Here is a 16,625-nt window from a genome sequence, read left to right as displayed (position 1 = left end):
CAGACACTTACACCAAAATCATATCCGTTTCTGTTTTTTTAGCTGGAGAATGCATGTGTGTTTATTTTGACATGACATGTCAATAATATGCAAATATGAATTACACAGGGAACGTGACACTTTACAGTTAAATGGGTTCTTATGTTTATGAGATATTGTGCGCACCAAGGGGACCTGTGACTGGCATAAATCTCTGCCATGTTTGCAGTTCAACAATGAAAATTGTAGTATATTCTGTAGCATGTTGTAGTGTAGTTGCCACACTATCATTGGATTGTTTGGTTCAGGTTGGGTATATTGTTTCAGTTGATACTTTTGAGATTTTGGGGACATTATTGCACACACCTGTGCGGACACATTTCTGTTTGCGATTGTAGAGATGTTTTGTGTAGGAGTCCACTGCCATGAAGGCAGCCCCCACCAGATTGGTGGGTGCTACTTATATCTCGAGGTCTGCTTTGATAAATTTTCTGACTACAACATTACACACTTCAGCATTGCTCAGCATTATGGTGGAGTCTGCACGAATGAATGAGCCATTCACGAGTCCAATATTACTGTGATGCTACAACTCTGAGGGTAACAGGAATGCCCGTGACTTACTTTGTGTGCCAGCGATGATGGGGTTGGTTTCCATCTGGGACCTGGGCTAGGAGCAATGGGAGGACTGGTAGCAGCAGGTTCTTGGTGTCACAATATGTGGAAAGCTCTAAAAAGTTGAGTTTTGCCCTTATATAGCTCCCAATCTGCCAACTCAGGTGTGGATGTTTGGCCACCAGAGTTGCATCAGTGGGACTGCACATCATGACTGACTCAGCAGTAAAAGGGGCTGTTGTCCCACTGCCAGCCGCTTTTGCCTAGGGTGCCGTCGGTGCAGATGAAGTTTCTTGGTGGTGACAGGAGGCCATCGGCATTCTTTCACTTATGCTGCTGCTGACATCTAGATAGATCACGTCACGGCGACGAGCGGGTTCCCAGTCTAAAAGTCAATGGCTGGACCGTTACTGCCAACATCTGAATCAGGCCCTTAGACCATGTATATCATCAGTAAATGTTGGTTTGTTTTTGTTTTCGCTAGCTCAAAGTACCACATCCAAACTCATAAACTGAACAGGGTAATAGGTGTTGTTGGCAACCTCGAACATGATACTCTGATCCCCAAGGAATCCGTGGAAACAGATCTAACCCTTTTGTTTGTTACTCTTGCATGCCCAAGGTAAAGACAAGAAAGATACGAAAATACATTTTCAAAACATTTATTGAAATGATCGTATTCTTGCAATGAAAGCATGATCTGCAATTATTAGAAAGATAAAACACGTGATTATATAAAGCATTATTAGGATGATAAACAATATAAATAATTCAACCACAGTAATTGTTACTAATGTTACCTTACTCCTGTTTTTTACTAATGCTATACCAAAGAGAGCATAGCAAGAGCTCCTTCTCCCTGCCTCATGTAATAGAACATTTCCCTTATCACACTGTGACAGAGATGCAGAATACCTACTTGGTTCATCTAGCACAAACATGTTGTCTCCTAACGAGTTCAGAAAGAGAAAATACAGGCATCCTGTACTGTTTGTCCATTCCTGGACTCAATGTACAGACTACAGGGGGACAATGCCTATCAAGAAGAAATGCATGTTCAGCACATTCTTCTGTTAGTGGAAAATATGTAAAAAGTCACAATCAGAAAAAGATGTCAAACAAAAATTGAAAATCTGAAATGGAGACCTAGTGCCCCCCTTGCAACATAAGGAGACAATAGTTCTGATGAGGGAAGAAATTGGCCATCTACGTGCTTTGGGTTTAAATCTCACAGACAAGGTAGAGAGACTGCAATTGAATGAATTGTGTGAGCTAAAGGTGGAAAATGAGCAGAAGTGGAATGGTACGATTAGAGAGTATCAGATGGGATGCACAGGAGATGTGACCATTAATAGACAAAAATTACTACCCCCTGAGGCTGAATGCCAAGGTCATGTGGGTAAAAGGGTGTCTATAGGTAAAATAGCCTGGGAAACTGATATATTCCTGATACACCGTATGAACCCCCAGCTCGTTGTCAGTATGGTGGGAAATGTCAAAGGAGGGAGCAAAAAAATGGCCAAAGGATGCCTAACAATGGGCAAAGTTTGGAGTTCAAAGATACAAATGGGGGAAAAAGGGGTGTGAACAACAAGGCCTGGCCCTCAGATGACAAGGAGAAAGTGTTGATCATGGTTAATGTACCTAGGTTAGGTCTCGGGAAGAAGGAAGATAATAACTTACTAAAAATAGAGTGATCCACTGGATAAACCACTACCAGCATTGCTACTCACTGATAAGATCAGATCTATACCTAGTTACACATTGTTCCCCACCTAATAAGCAGTTTGAATATATAACACTGAAAATGGCCAATGAGGATCTAGTGACTAGACTGGTGAGTCAGGCCAAATGCACTTTTCTTCCAAAGGGCTCATCAATTCAGTTAAGTCTAATCCCACTCCAGTGAAGTATTTACCTATAATGCAACCTTTGAGCCATTAGATTGTATTCAAGCATTTATGGAGGAAGAACATGAAGAAAGGGGAATACCAAATTAATGTTACCACCCCTAAAGAAGTGGTCAAAATAATCATTACAAATGACATCCCTTATATTATCCTACAGTCTTTGTGCTTGTAATGGCTGTTCGACATCTGACTAGAAAACTGCTTATACCTTTAAAAGAGTACTGTCTAGAAGTAGAATGGACTATGTTTTATTGGACCAAAAGTTTTGGGAAAATAGGGAAGATATGGTGCTAATCATTAGAAATGATAGTGACAAAACTGCTGTGTCTCTTTCATTAAAGAATAGCCCTATAGTTATTGGCTCCCACTCCCGTTCATGAGTTAAAACACCAATCTTGGATTCTAACAATAAAAGAAGGATCAGCTGGCCTAGTATTATGACCAACGCAGACACAATTGCACACATTTACTTGTTGGTTTCTAATGCCCTATGCATGTTTGAGGATTCCAACAAATAAGAGCCTCTCATAGTTATATCTTGAAACACCTACTTGATTCTACCAGAGTGTATTTTTATAAAACAGTGAAAGTTCCACAGTTTAGACAAAAGAAATACTCTGGTCTGACAAGCAATGCTGGTTGGCCAAATGAAAATGAATGGTTGTTCAAAAAGTGGAGATAGGGAGTTAATAGCTGTAGATGCACACAGTTAGCTGTTACAATAATATGGGGAAAGGAAATTAGCAGGATATTTTAGCAATCTTTATGTTTTTCATAACAGGAGAGAGAAAGTAGTTTAGATACAAATGGACAGCTGGTGAACATGTTGCATGATTTAGAGAGCTCTTCTATAGCTTCTTTTTCTATAGAAGAAACTCTAAGAGCCATAAATAGTATGAAAATGGGGAAATCCCCTGGACTTTATAAGATTCCAGGGGATCGCTATCAGTCACAACTGGTTGTATGGGGTTTTATATTAAATATCTTATCGAATTCCATAGCTAGAGGAGCAGAGATAACGGAATTCTGGAAAGGAGAAGCGATCATCCCGATTTATAAAAAGGGGGAGAAAGGCAACCCACTTAACTATGGACCAATTAGCTTTAATATATAATGTCCAAACATACTTAGTAGGCAGTTATTGATAAAAATTCAAACATGGTTTGAGAGAAATCAAGTGCCGTCACACCTTCAGGCAGCCTGTCAGTCCTATACAAGCAGTACTGATCAGGTGTTTCTCTTGATTCTCTGGAAGACCATTAATTTAGACAAAGGTAATCTGTAAGTAGTGTCCGTGGACTGACAGGCATCCTTTGATCTGGTACCTTTAGTAAAACTATGGGTTGCACTCAGAAATATGGAGAGACCAGTTAATCTGCTCAACCTAGTAATGTGCTTGTACAGCGCTAATTTTACACAAGTGGGATGGGGTAAGGAGGGTGAACTGACGGGCCACATTAGGATTGAGAGAGGGGTCAGTCAGAGTTGCGTGCTTACCTCAACTTTGTTTACACTCTACATTAATGAGATAATTAACACACTATATGACTGCAAGGGCGTCATTCCCAAATTGGCAGATCAGAGTATTCCTGCCTCTTGTTTGCAGATGATACAATACTAATTTTGAAAACTCCCATGGGGCTGCAGAACCTAATTGATATCTATCACCTGTGAACAAGAAGGTTTGGAAATCAATGTTTCAAAAACAAAATTTTAAACTTTTGTTCTGCATAAGTCTTTCAGAGTGAGGGTGGAGATTGGATCTTCATACTTAGAACAAGTCAGGGAATTTGCTTATCTTGGAGTCTGGATTGCAATTACCCTATCAAGGGTCCTTCAAATAATTAAAAGTAAAATAGCACTGCAACACACGGGATCAGCAATTGTGAATAGATTGAATGGATCCGATTTTCAATCAATATATCCTACTTTAGAGATCTACCTTGCAAGAGGTCTTGGTGCAGCATTGTATGGGAAAGACAAATTGAGTTCGGACGAAATCAAGAGTTTGGTGAAAACTAAGAATAGCATTGTTCGATCTATACTTTAGATGCCACAAGGCACCTCGCTAACACCTTTGCACCTAGACTTGGGTCTAAGGAATATATTGGATATAGCCAAACTCAAGCCTCTGGTCTATTGGATTAGACTTCGGAGTAGCAGATCTTTGGCACCTTATAAATAGGCATTTGCTAACCTAAGATAAGCATGGATACATAACTTGGTTTAATTATGATAAGTATTGGATGTACAGGTTGGACATGAACCTAGTCTGTGATAACCCAGAACAGATAACTAAGGAAATGCTAGGCCAACTAAAAACAAGGTAGTGGCACTGGCTACAGATATTTGAGGGATGGATTGTGGAATCATTGGTAGGCAGGTTTACAGATAGATGTCTTAATTCTAAACAGGATCTGTAATTCAAAATGTGTATGGACCTCATAGAACCACCACAGGCAAGACCTTTGTTTTTTAAATTCAGGTACAGGGTTCTACCGGTCAATACATTATGTAGAGGAGGGCGGGGTCAGCTATTGCACTTCCTTGTCCTTTATGTAACTTGTGTCCTAAATCTGAGGAGCATTTTATGTTCTTTTGTCCAGCATATTACATCTAAGGAAGACCTGGTTAATTCCTATATGTCACCTGTTGGGTGTAAGATGTTATTTAGAGGCCATTCAGATTTTAATAACTGATAACACGGAGCAGATTTGTTTTTTGGTTTCCAAACATTTATTGCATGCCCGGCAGAAAAAATGTAGATTAAAAGAAGCATTTTAATGGTGAAGGAGGTACTTTTAAGATGTACATTTTAATGTGGAATGGAATGGTGGTATTTTATGGAATGCCGTATTGTATTTTATATTTGTATATGTTTTATGGGTTTTTTCCCTCCAAAATAAACTTTAAACTTTAATCATCTTTACTTGGATTTGTAATGGCAATCATCACCCTTTTTAATAAAACTAGAAACTAAGAGTGCATACATTTTTTCTCATGTGCAATTTTTGGTGACCCTTTATTTGTGCGAGTTAAAATTTTTAATGATGCTTGTAGTAGTAACAGATGAATTAATAATGTTGCAATTTGATTATTTTATTCAAAAGTTTGATTAATAATGTAGCATAGTTATGCCACATTTTTGGGTGAGCCCCTTTTTTTTTTTTTTTTTTTAATAGATGCAATTTCCGGTGTTCTGCTTATCTTGCTCATAGCTCATTCCCCCTCCCAGTAAGTGACCAGCTGCAAGACATCTCTCCCCACAGTTTTTGCTCAGCACAGAATGTTATGATGCAAAAGGGGACTATTGTGTTAGGAAACATGTATTGTGAATAAAGTTTTCCATTGTGTACCTAATGTATTATTTTGAACAATCCCACTGGAAGGTCCAATGCAGGCATGAAAAAGAACATAACCCTATGAACTAATGTTTGAGAAATGTTTCATATTACTACTCATATATACCTTGTATATCTCCAGATTGCTGTTGCTGAGGAAGAAGGGAGTAGATTTCTCCCACTTTGAGAAGTTGGTTAGTGCTAAGAACTTTATTAACTGTGTAGTTCAATTTGATTTGCCAATGCAAACTATCCATGATAATACCATGTTGAATTTGCAGTTTTATTAATAGTTATGCATAAATTGTGCAAAGAAAACCCTTATTTTGAGGGTTGGACTGACTTTTTTCACCCCTCCCCACAAGAGTTTGTCTTATTATTTTGAGACGTTTCCTCTCTTTGCATGCTGTCAATACTCTTTATGAGTTTGATACTTAAACTGTTCCTACATTTATTTGCTAAATAGGGATTGGGTATATCTTGTGGTTCTGTATTTCTGTACTTGAAGCCTTCATGAGAGATTTCTGCATTGTTCTCTACCGTTCTTAATAACAATTCCGTAATAAATCTATTTTTCTATATTTTTGACATAAAACCCAATTATTATAAATTATCTTAGTTTTATTCGGATTTTTACTCTGCTAAATAAATGTTTTATTCATGCGGATTATAGTCTATTACTGCTAGAGAATTTCAAGGTGAACTATCCAAGGTACACATCGAGCGTGGTTTTGACAATTATTGAGTTTCACCTCCCACCAAATGTTGGTAGCAAACGATGGTTAGCATAAGAGCATCTCCTCTTTTAGAGGTCCTTTAAAGATTTTTGTAGATTATGAGCTCTTAATGCCAAGATCGAAGGAGAGAAGAGTTCTTGGGAATTTGCCAACTTTTTGGTGGCAGATACTCCATCACGAGGTCCCAAAGTGCAATTCTACCAAGTAGAAATCACATTTTGTGATTTCCCAAATAGGAATTCTCAAACAGGGATTTTCAATTTGCAATTTCCGATGCACATGTATGAAGCGTTTCCTAAGTGAGAAATGGCCATTTAGGACACGCTATTACCATTGACTCCAAGGCGATAGAAACCACGTGCAATTTAATGAAATGCACCCAAAAGGCATTTTCTGAAAATGCCATGTAGCGCGCACATGCCCCTAGGGCATTTGTGTGCTTTAAATGTGCATCACCTTTTTCAGTGGTGCATTAAGAGGGACCGTAGGCCCATATGCACCCTTCGTTTTGCTTTACCTAATTTGCAATTTCCTACTAGGAAATCGCAAATTAAGAAATGCAAAACCATTTATACCTATTTGCATTTAGGCCCATAGGTAAGAATAGTGTAGCATTTCCTAAACAGCAATTTCCTAATACTGATTAAAACTCTGTTGGAATCATTATTAGGAAATTCATATTTTTGTACATTACATTTTACATTTTCTAGATAGCAATTTCTTAGGATGTGCTATTTAGGAAATGCAAAAAGGCAATTTCGGACATCTGCCCCTAACTTTATTGCTGTACATCCCTGAATGAATCTGGAGTATAATTATGAATGGGGATTAATTGAGTTTGTGAATGTGTTTTCAAGTATAAGCATGTGATGATGAATCTCTGATTCTGTACTGAGTCGCTTGGAACTGTTATGATGATTGTGGGTTCAATTTGTGGATTGAAAATTGTTGTGCTGATGTATTATTCATATTTGTATGCTCATTAGAGGGTTATTTTTTTATTGGATAGATTTCAGTTAATTATCGAATTTGTCAAAAATACAAGATCTCTGGAGATTATTTGTCTGTATTGTGGTGTGTACAGGGAGACACTGTTTTATAGGGACTTTGAATGAAAAAAATTCATTTTTCAGGTTTGAAACTTTAACTTGAGTTATTGCGCTTACCCTGAGTGCACAGGATGGAGTACATTGACTTGGCGGTAGATTTCTGTTTGTCAGAGTTTTCCTAGTGAGAACTTTTGCAGGTTGTGTGTTATTCATTCTTGTCTCTTGTCTGATTTCTCATATTGCCAGTATTTGAGTTTCTACAGTATGTAAATGAGTTATTTTACTTTGTATGCTGAATTTTATTTCCTTTTTAGAATAAACAGCAAAGGGTTTATTGATTTAAGTAGATTAATGTGGTTCTGTGATTGTTTTCCTGTTCACTAAGAAATTAGGCTGTGATTCACTGCTCAGCCAGAGCGCTGCACTGGGATTGGTGAGATGCCACCACACAGATGTGCTGTGATTGGTTGGCTGCTGGCATAGTCACGCTGTGATAGGTTGACCTTTGACAGAGCGGCGCTGCTATTCGTTGTTGTTCACTAAGTTTGGTTATAGTGATTTTGAAATTGTTTTGAGTTTGTTTAGGTGTAAAACAAGGGTGGTGTGTTTGCAAAACCCAAACCTAAGTATGCTATACCTAGAGAGAGTCAGAAATTACACAGTTAAGGAATACCAACATATGAGATGATGGCAGAGGTCTTGTATTATACCTGTACCGGGAGCCCTGAATGGAATAAATACACAGCACATGATGAGGCTTTAAAATTTCCATTGCAGGGCGCCTTAAATATTAACAAGCATTGGCAAATCCAATAGGTTCCACCTTTGCAACAGCTATTGGCTTTGCCAATGTATTTAGCCATGTTGTATAGCAGCGTGGGTGTGCAGCATGGCTAAAAGTAACTTTACTTGCTGCATCATAGTGCTTTAGTTTTATTCTAGCAAATAGGGGAGGGCAAAACTGGCAACAGTAAGTGGAACAATGCAAAACCTGTGCAGGAACAGGATCATCATAAAAAAGCATAATGATAGCGCTGGTAGCATCATTGCACTTGTATTTGTTATGTTGGGTTGGTGGCAAGAGGGACAATGGGAGGGTGCAGTTGAGAGGGAAGAAACAACACCTATGACAGTGTGGGGGCATTGGAGGGGAAAAAGCAACCAGAGCAAGGACAAGGGAAGAAGCATATAAATAAAAGAGCACCTGATTCACAACATGAGCAGTAGAGGGACAGAAGAAGGACACTAAGCAAGCTAAATCAATCAGTAGTTAATAGGCAAGAAGAGGAAGTGTAGCCAGCATGCACTGGCCAATTAGGAGGCAGCAAAGAAGAGTGACAATGAAGCTAATGAATAATAAATAATGCAAGGGCTGTAAACCCACTTTTAATTTACAATACCCTTGGATCAACAGGGCAAACTCTTTCGCAGATGAGACTATAGGTAGTGCTTGAGAAGTAAGGAGTGGAAGGACAGATGTAATAAGGACATGCTCCAGGTTAAGGACAAACACAAGAAAAGGAAAGAAAGCCCATGCAAGCTAATGAATAACGAGTAACAAAAATGGTGCAAATGAGTTTGCACTGGTTTGCACTTTTTTCAATAGTGCACGATTCTGCAACATACATCAATCTCTGGTACAGTGCAAGTAAGTCTGTCTGTGTAATGGAGTTAATCAGTTTAGTAACTGGTATTAAATGAGCTATTGAAGATACTGAAAAGGTATGAACATGTGCTTTTCACCACATAAACTGCATGTGTTTAAGTCTGTTTTGAGTGTTCCATAACAAGAGTTTCTTTGAGGAGCCATGCTCATGCAGATGAAAAGAACTTTCTTGGGAGACACCATCTCACCTTATGTGTTCATTAAACTAAAACAAGGGCTATATGAGAGAGGCAGCTGCTGAGAACACTCAATGGCGAAAAGAATATTTTACAAGGTTGAGAAAATGGATATACTGAAAGGCCCAATGTAAGAAGAGACATTGAAAGGGCCTGAATGGGGTATGAATGGGTGAAAGTGATGGCAGGATATATGAAGTCATCAGGCATGTAGGGTTGAAGATATGTCACTGGTAGACAGGAGCACAATTACTGTGGAGCATACAGGGAATTAGTATAGGTATGAGTAGCTGGGAGATTCAATAAGACAGGGAGAAAGGGGAGATGGGAAAGGGTTAGATAGCTAGTGAAGTAGAAATAAAAAAGCTTAAGAGGATTACAGGGATGTGCAAGAGGGGGATAGCACAGTAAGTGAAAGAGAAAGAGAAAAGAGGCAGAGAGCAAAAGAATACCCAAAGAAATAAGGAGAAGAGGGAGAAAGGGAAAAGAGAAGAAACGAGATGGACAAGGAGAGGGCAAGAAATCTAGGAAAACAGAGGGAAATGTGGTAAAGCAAAAGAGAAAGTGAGAGGTGGAATGAGAAATGGCCAGTTATGTGAGAGTGATGAAATGAAAGAGGAAAGAGAAAAAGAAGGGAACAGGAGTGAGAACGGGGAGGGGAATGAAAGGAAAACTAGGGTGGGCAAGATTGAAACAGAAGAAATAAAAAGAGAGCAAGCTAGAGAAACAAACATTGAGTATGAGGGCGCACTGTTGGTCTTATACTTAGTTTAGAGGTCCAGATTACTCCCGGCTCGTAGAATAGTTATGGGAGCGGGACAGGGAGTAAACAAAAAAATCAGAATCCTGCTGAACTTACAAATACGGAGCAGAAAATACTAACAATTGAAGTTGCGAAACAGAACTGAAAGGCTTTTTCCAAAGGTTTTCCATCACAAATAATTGTCATAGCTACCAGCGCATTGAAGTGGGCCCTTCTTTAAAAAGACTGCTAAAGTGAAGTAAAATAACCCATGCTTTGGTGAAAAAATGATAATTCACCTGCACAAATGAAGGGGCCCGATGCATCTTGAACAATTTATTTATACAGGTAATTAAAACCTTTACAAAAATTGCGATGGAAAAGCTGCATGCGATTGTTTGGCAGTGCTGAATTTCAAGGCATAGTAAAACCATGACAGCTAATAACACTAAGAAACAAGAGGTTGAAAAGATACCTCCATTCAAGGACACAATGTTGTTTGAAAACAGTCCTGATATCAAGGTCCAGGAACACAGAGGTAGCAGCATTTTTGCCATTGGGCAAAATATTTTAGCATTATGAGCTATCGGAATTGTGGAACTAGCTAGCATGGGTACCTTCGACAAGCATGATGATTTTGCATCATTTAAGTGCAGCTGTTTAGTTATGCAAATGCGCCTGGTCCTTAATAAGTAAACTTACAAGGAGACGCGTATAGGCCGATTAACCTTTTGGATCGCATGGAGTATCCTAGCGATGTAATGACCAGTGTCATCAATATTCAGTGTAATGAATCAATAACCACTAAGAGAATCATTATTTAATAGACAAATATAACAACAATTTATGAAAAACCACAGCTCGATAAAGCATTTAACAATTTTTATTTCCCTATTAATTACAATTCTAATGCATTCAGTTAACTCAACTTTATTCAATCAGCTCAGAATTAGTTTATTAGCAACCACCAATAACACAATCTAATCAGAACTTGAGAAAATATGTGATGAAAAGCTTCAGCGTAAGAAACAAGATGAATACATCAACATTAATAGCAGAGTTCAGCAATCAGTTCGTCAATCATTTGTCACTGTCAACGTCACCCAGAAAAACCCTACCTAACCCACATTAGCATTAGCATGTGAGACTTCATGCAAAACAATTTAGAAAACATGAATTTGGAAGACATCTAGCTAGAAGAAAAACTATAAAACAGTGCAGTTGGTACCTAGAAGGAAAGGTACAAAGTTAATCAGTCACATTGTCATAGCTACCTATCCACGGAATGGATCAGCAACAAAGTCAGTCTTCGTCTTCAGGTCATCAATAGATCAGCAATGCATCAGGCTCTCAAGAGCATGAGCCCAATGACAGAATCTCGAACCCCGTCTCCTGACGTCATCAATTCTTCCCTCGCATCTGAAGTTTTAGCCCCTTGTCATGACTTTTTATTAGAGTTTTTCAGTCCATCCCCTAATTCCTAGTTGGTTAATCAGTTCTCCATATGTGACGTTACCCAATATTTTTTATTCTACATATCTATGAGTTCTAATATTTCATCTTTCTCAGTTCATGGATTGGTCCACTGTATGATGTCTTCATCATCCGGCTCTTCAGGTATCGAAAGTGTTGCATGATCCTCTTCAGTCAGTGTCTCTATTGTACAAGCCCTGGGAAAGTACATTCAGCCTACTCTACACATAATTGTATCAAATTGACTTCATCATCTCCTGTTCGTCGGTACACTGCAGAAAATTCTAGCTAAGCACACAGTTCACAGTCATTTACCACCAGCAACTTCTACATCATGCGTTTATTAATTCTGCTTCTGCATGAGGCCTGGCAAGTAGACCACAACTTCGGCTAAGTTAGCTTCTACGATATAATGCAAAACATAGGTTATACATCTCATTATGGCACATTACTACATCATTATTACACATTTCCATTATTTCACGCATTTTTAATAATTTTACTAAAAATTTGTATAAGTGGCTACCGCTCCCCGTGGGCACATTTTCAAACGTGCACCTTGTTTTCTCTACAATTAATTTCTCTATGAACATTTTGTTAATCAAAACTGATAACCATTCATTAATAATTGCTATTTAGCATATCTGCTTCAACAGTTATTAACACTGGAGATCGTAACAATTATAAAATACAAAAGTTATAAAACTAATTAAAAATCAAGGCCTACAAAAACACGTCTCACAAGTTTATATCGCTTAAAAGCAGCAGATTGATCAGGGCCAACCCTTTTAGCACAGTACAAGCACAAGAAAATAAGGCATGTTGGGCACTGAAATGGAGAAATTAGCATTCTAATGTCCCAGAATTATAACACTGATTAATAAGTCCTACAAAAGGCCGTCCCACTAAGAGTCGAACCCAAACATACATTAACATTTTCAGCTTCCAGCAGCAGCCAGGAAGTAGTGAATCATAAGGTGCAGGTGCAGAGCGTGAGCAAAGCAATGGAGTGGGGCCAGCTTTCTGTAGGACATGATGAACAGGGCTTTAGGCAGTATTCAGTGGTCAGTTTACACCAAAGGAGAGGAGTATCATATATCATGTTCTGCTTGTGTTAAAATTCTTTCAGCTTGTTTTAAAGACCTCTCAACTCCAAGAAGGTATTTCACCGTTGGCTCGATTATTCTTGGGTCAGCGGAGTTAAGACAAGCCAAAACGTCTTGTCTGCTGGAGCGTGTCCCTAACTGATTCCAGATGGGGCTCAACCATTTTGGTCATATATTTAGAGTGGAGCTGCAGAGGCACATGGTGTGCAGCAGGTTTTCAGTTGCAGAGCCGCATAACTGACAGATCTTTGCCCCTGCTGCCTTTTAGGATAGCAGGATCCCTAGATGGTGAGATATCTGCTCATGATACTGTAATTTTATGCCATCCCAAGGTATTTCTGTGGTCTTAAGGCTTTGTATCTGTTTAGTATGCCCCAGGCATGTGCACGGTTTGTTGAGGTAGCTCAGTCCTCCAGTGTGGAGATTATTTGAATTGTTTTGTGGACAGCTTCATGGCTTGCGGCAACATGGCACAGCTCAGCCACCCCAAACTGAGTTATCATTTCTTCGACGTAGTCCCTTGCGGGTGAGCATGACCTTTTCAAGATATCCTCCCATATACAATGGTCTAATGTGTGTACCGCAGCAATGTTGAGCTTGTGGCAAAAAAGGGTGAATGCTGCTGCCTTGCAAGGGACTATTTTACGAGCCCAAACTCTAGCTTAATTTGGGCTGGTGATGTGTAGACGGGAAGCTGAAAAATGTGTCTGTATATGCGTATTACTGTTGTGTCCAGAGTTGTTGCATCCTGCCCCCAAAAGGCCTCTGATGCGTATGCCAGGGTGGGTGCAATTTGGGGTCTGGCGATTTCCAATATGGGACTGAATGAATGCTCCTTCAGGTTTTTAAACACTGCAGAAAGCCAAACCTCAAGGGCGATCCCCTTGCTGTGTTAATGTCCTCCTTGTGAGGTTTAAAAGGGCCTCTATTATCGAATAGGATGGCAAGATATATGTAAACCTTTTTCTCCACGAAGGTGTTCCCATTAAGATACCAGCTGGCTGTCCCTTTATGACTATTTCTGACAAAGATCATCATCTTAGTTTTTCACTGTTTATTTTCAGGCTATTGGCTGGAGAATATTCCTGCATCAGCGCCTTGAGGGCCTCACGGGTGAGTAGCGTGCTCTATAAATGTTTTTAATTGATTGATTGCATTGCTCCCAAAAGGTGCTGCATACCGACACTGGTGTGGCTAAGTAGCACCATGTCATCAGCGTAAGGAGGTTCGACAGGTGTGTTGACCCTTCTTTCGGTGGATGCAAGTTCAATTGAAGCAGGACTGGGGGGAGATCTGCCAGGAATAAAATGAATAGTAACAGTGCTAAAATGCACCCCTGCTTGAGGCTGCTTGTCGTCGGAATGACCCTGGATAAGTTGGCTTCGTTGCCCAATTTCACTTTGACCCATGTGTTGGAATACAGATTTTCAATTGCTCTCAGAAGAAGTGTAGGGATACCCCAGCCATTTAGCTTTTCCCATAGTATTTTGCGGTTCACAAAATCAAAGGCTTTTTTGTAATTGATGTAACACTGGAAGAGTGGCAGCTTCTTTGTTATGGAGGAGTCAACAAATAGTGCCAGAGCCGCGAGGTTCGGTATTGTGCCAGTATTTTTGCGAGGCCTGTTTGATTTAAAGGAATAATATTATTCATGCTTGCCCATTCACAGAGATGATCAAGTAAAATACCAACATAGTATTTTGCCTCGTTATCAGTTAAGGCAAGCAGGCCTTTAATTCTCTGGGTCAAGTTTGTTTTATGCTTTAAAGATGAGTGCAATTGTGGAGTCTCTCCAGGAGGAAGAATTGTGGCCCTTAAAAGAGCATTGTTAAAATGTGGGCTCATGGCTTTGGCCCAGGTTGTCGGGTTTGTCTTGTAAATGGTGTGAGGGATTCCATTCGGGCCTGGTGCACTGGAAATGGGCCCCTTTGCCATCTGCCTATTTACCTCTTTTGCACTGATGGAAGGAGTACCACAGAGGCCCAGCGATTAATCCACAGGCTATTAATCCACAGGCACTACAGAGCCTTCCAGGTGTGCTTCCCTTGATGTATGCATCATAAAATTTGGGTTAGTCAGTGGATTTAAGTGGGCATATAGATGTGTGGCCCACACTACTTCAGGATTATTAGATTCCTGCTTTCCATTAGCAGAGGTTTGAAGGGTGTTCACAGTGTCCCAAAACATTTTGGAGTTGTGGTGCTTGAGGTCCCAAATAGGTTTAGTCTAGAAGGTCTCAAAATTGTCCTTCTTTTTTGCCCATATGGCCTGAGTATAGACCTTTCTTGCGCCCCTCAGATTGCTGACATGGGCTTTGTTGGCAGGAGGCCAATGAACAGTCCAAAGGGCCTTATTAACTTTCTGTTTTAGGTATTTCAAGGCTCCTACCTTGTGAGGTTTATACTGGTCAGCATAATCAGTTGGTTTTGGGCCCTGGGAGGATTAGCCTTTGAGGCAAACTTTGCCATAAAACCTTCTACAAATACCACCCAATGGTCAATTACAGAGCTTTCCAGTTGTCAAGCTTTATGCAGGAAAGATGTAGCCTCACTAGACAAGGGCTCTATTGTACTCCATTTTACTATTTTTAGATTGATTTAACACCCATTCTTAAGGAGGCACCTGAGATTAGTAGTGGGGGAGATGTCAGTGTGTAGTCTGTGAAAGAGTTTCCATGTGATGAATATAATACGTTTGCTGATGGGATGTCACCCTTAAAGTGACCCTTTAGAACTTGCAGACTCAGATGCTCTAACTTGCCAAGGAGGGCTTGGCCTATTGGATCCCTGCTGCACAGGTTGATTTGGGCTTGCTTAGGTATGTTCCAGTAGGAGTCGTGGGCCTCTATGACTTCATTTCGCAAAGACTGGCCAAGCAGTTTCATGTTGAAATCTGCTATCACTAATAGGAATGAACTCGGAAAGGATCCCTCTGCCTTAAGGATCTCATCAGTAAGTTCCCTTGAAACTTCCCTGCGATGTTTGCGTGCTGGTGGGGCATAGATGTTTATTTTTATATTCACATCCTATTCTGTCTCACTGTCGTTGAATGCTATGTGAATTATTTGTACCCTGTCCGAGTCCATTTTTAGAGCTGTGCACCTGGCCTTAATATCTGTTGATAGATAAATTCCCAAGCCTCCTTTGCTGTGATCAAATTTTGTTTCCTTAGTAGCTGGTATGACATTGTGGGAAAGGCGCAGGATCGCAACCAGCTCCTGTGCCCATTTTTCCTGCAGGGCTACAATTTCAAAAGATTGGAAGTATTGGTGCAGGTCCAGGTCATCTATCTTGTCCCTCAGGCCATAAATATTCTTTAAGCATAGTCTTAGTTTAGATCCCCTGCATTCAAATCTAGCCTCATTAGTGTCAGTTCACTTTAAAAGTGCAGCTGTAGGTGCTGACTGGTTTATGGCATTTGCGATTCGCCCCCTGCCAGGCTCCTTGCAAGTTGGACCGTTAATTGGAGATCTGAATGAAAACTTTCAACTGTGCCTCTTTTTGACAGAGATGGCTCGTGGGCATTCCTGAGGACTGAGTAAGACTTGGAGGGACCGATTACATCCCTTGTGCTATTATCTTTGTGCCTCCTCCGAGGATGCGGATACCTGGATTGGGAGAAGGTTTCCACCATGATGACCCAGTCCATGAGCTGTTTACTCTCATTTAGAACTCTCTGAGCAGTATTGGGTGATCTCCAGGTAACTTTGATTGAATCGCCGTACAGCCCTGAAGCTGAGATGATGAATTGGGCTGAGTCAATTTTGGTTTTGATTTGGTTTAATGATCAAAGTATGGTTCCCCAGTTTCAAATATCTTCATCTCCATCTAA

The sequence above is a fragment of the Pleurodeles waltl genome, chromosome 1_2, assembly GCF_031143425.1.
Source record: "Pleurodeles waltl isolate 20211129_DDA chromosome 1_2, aPleWal1.hap1.20221129, whole genome shotgun sequence".
Classification (NCBI taxonomy): Eukaryota; Metazoa; Chordata; class Amphibia; order Caudata; family Salamandridae; genus Pleurodeles; species Pleurodeles waltl.
The sequence above is the reverse complement of the archived record's forward strand: the minus strand, read 5'-3'. Positions refer to the sequence as shown.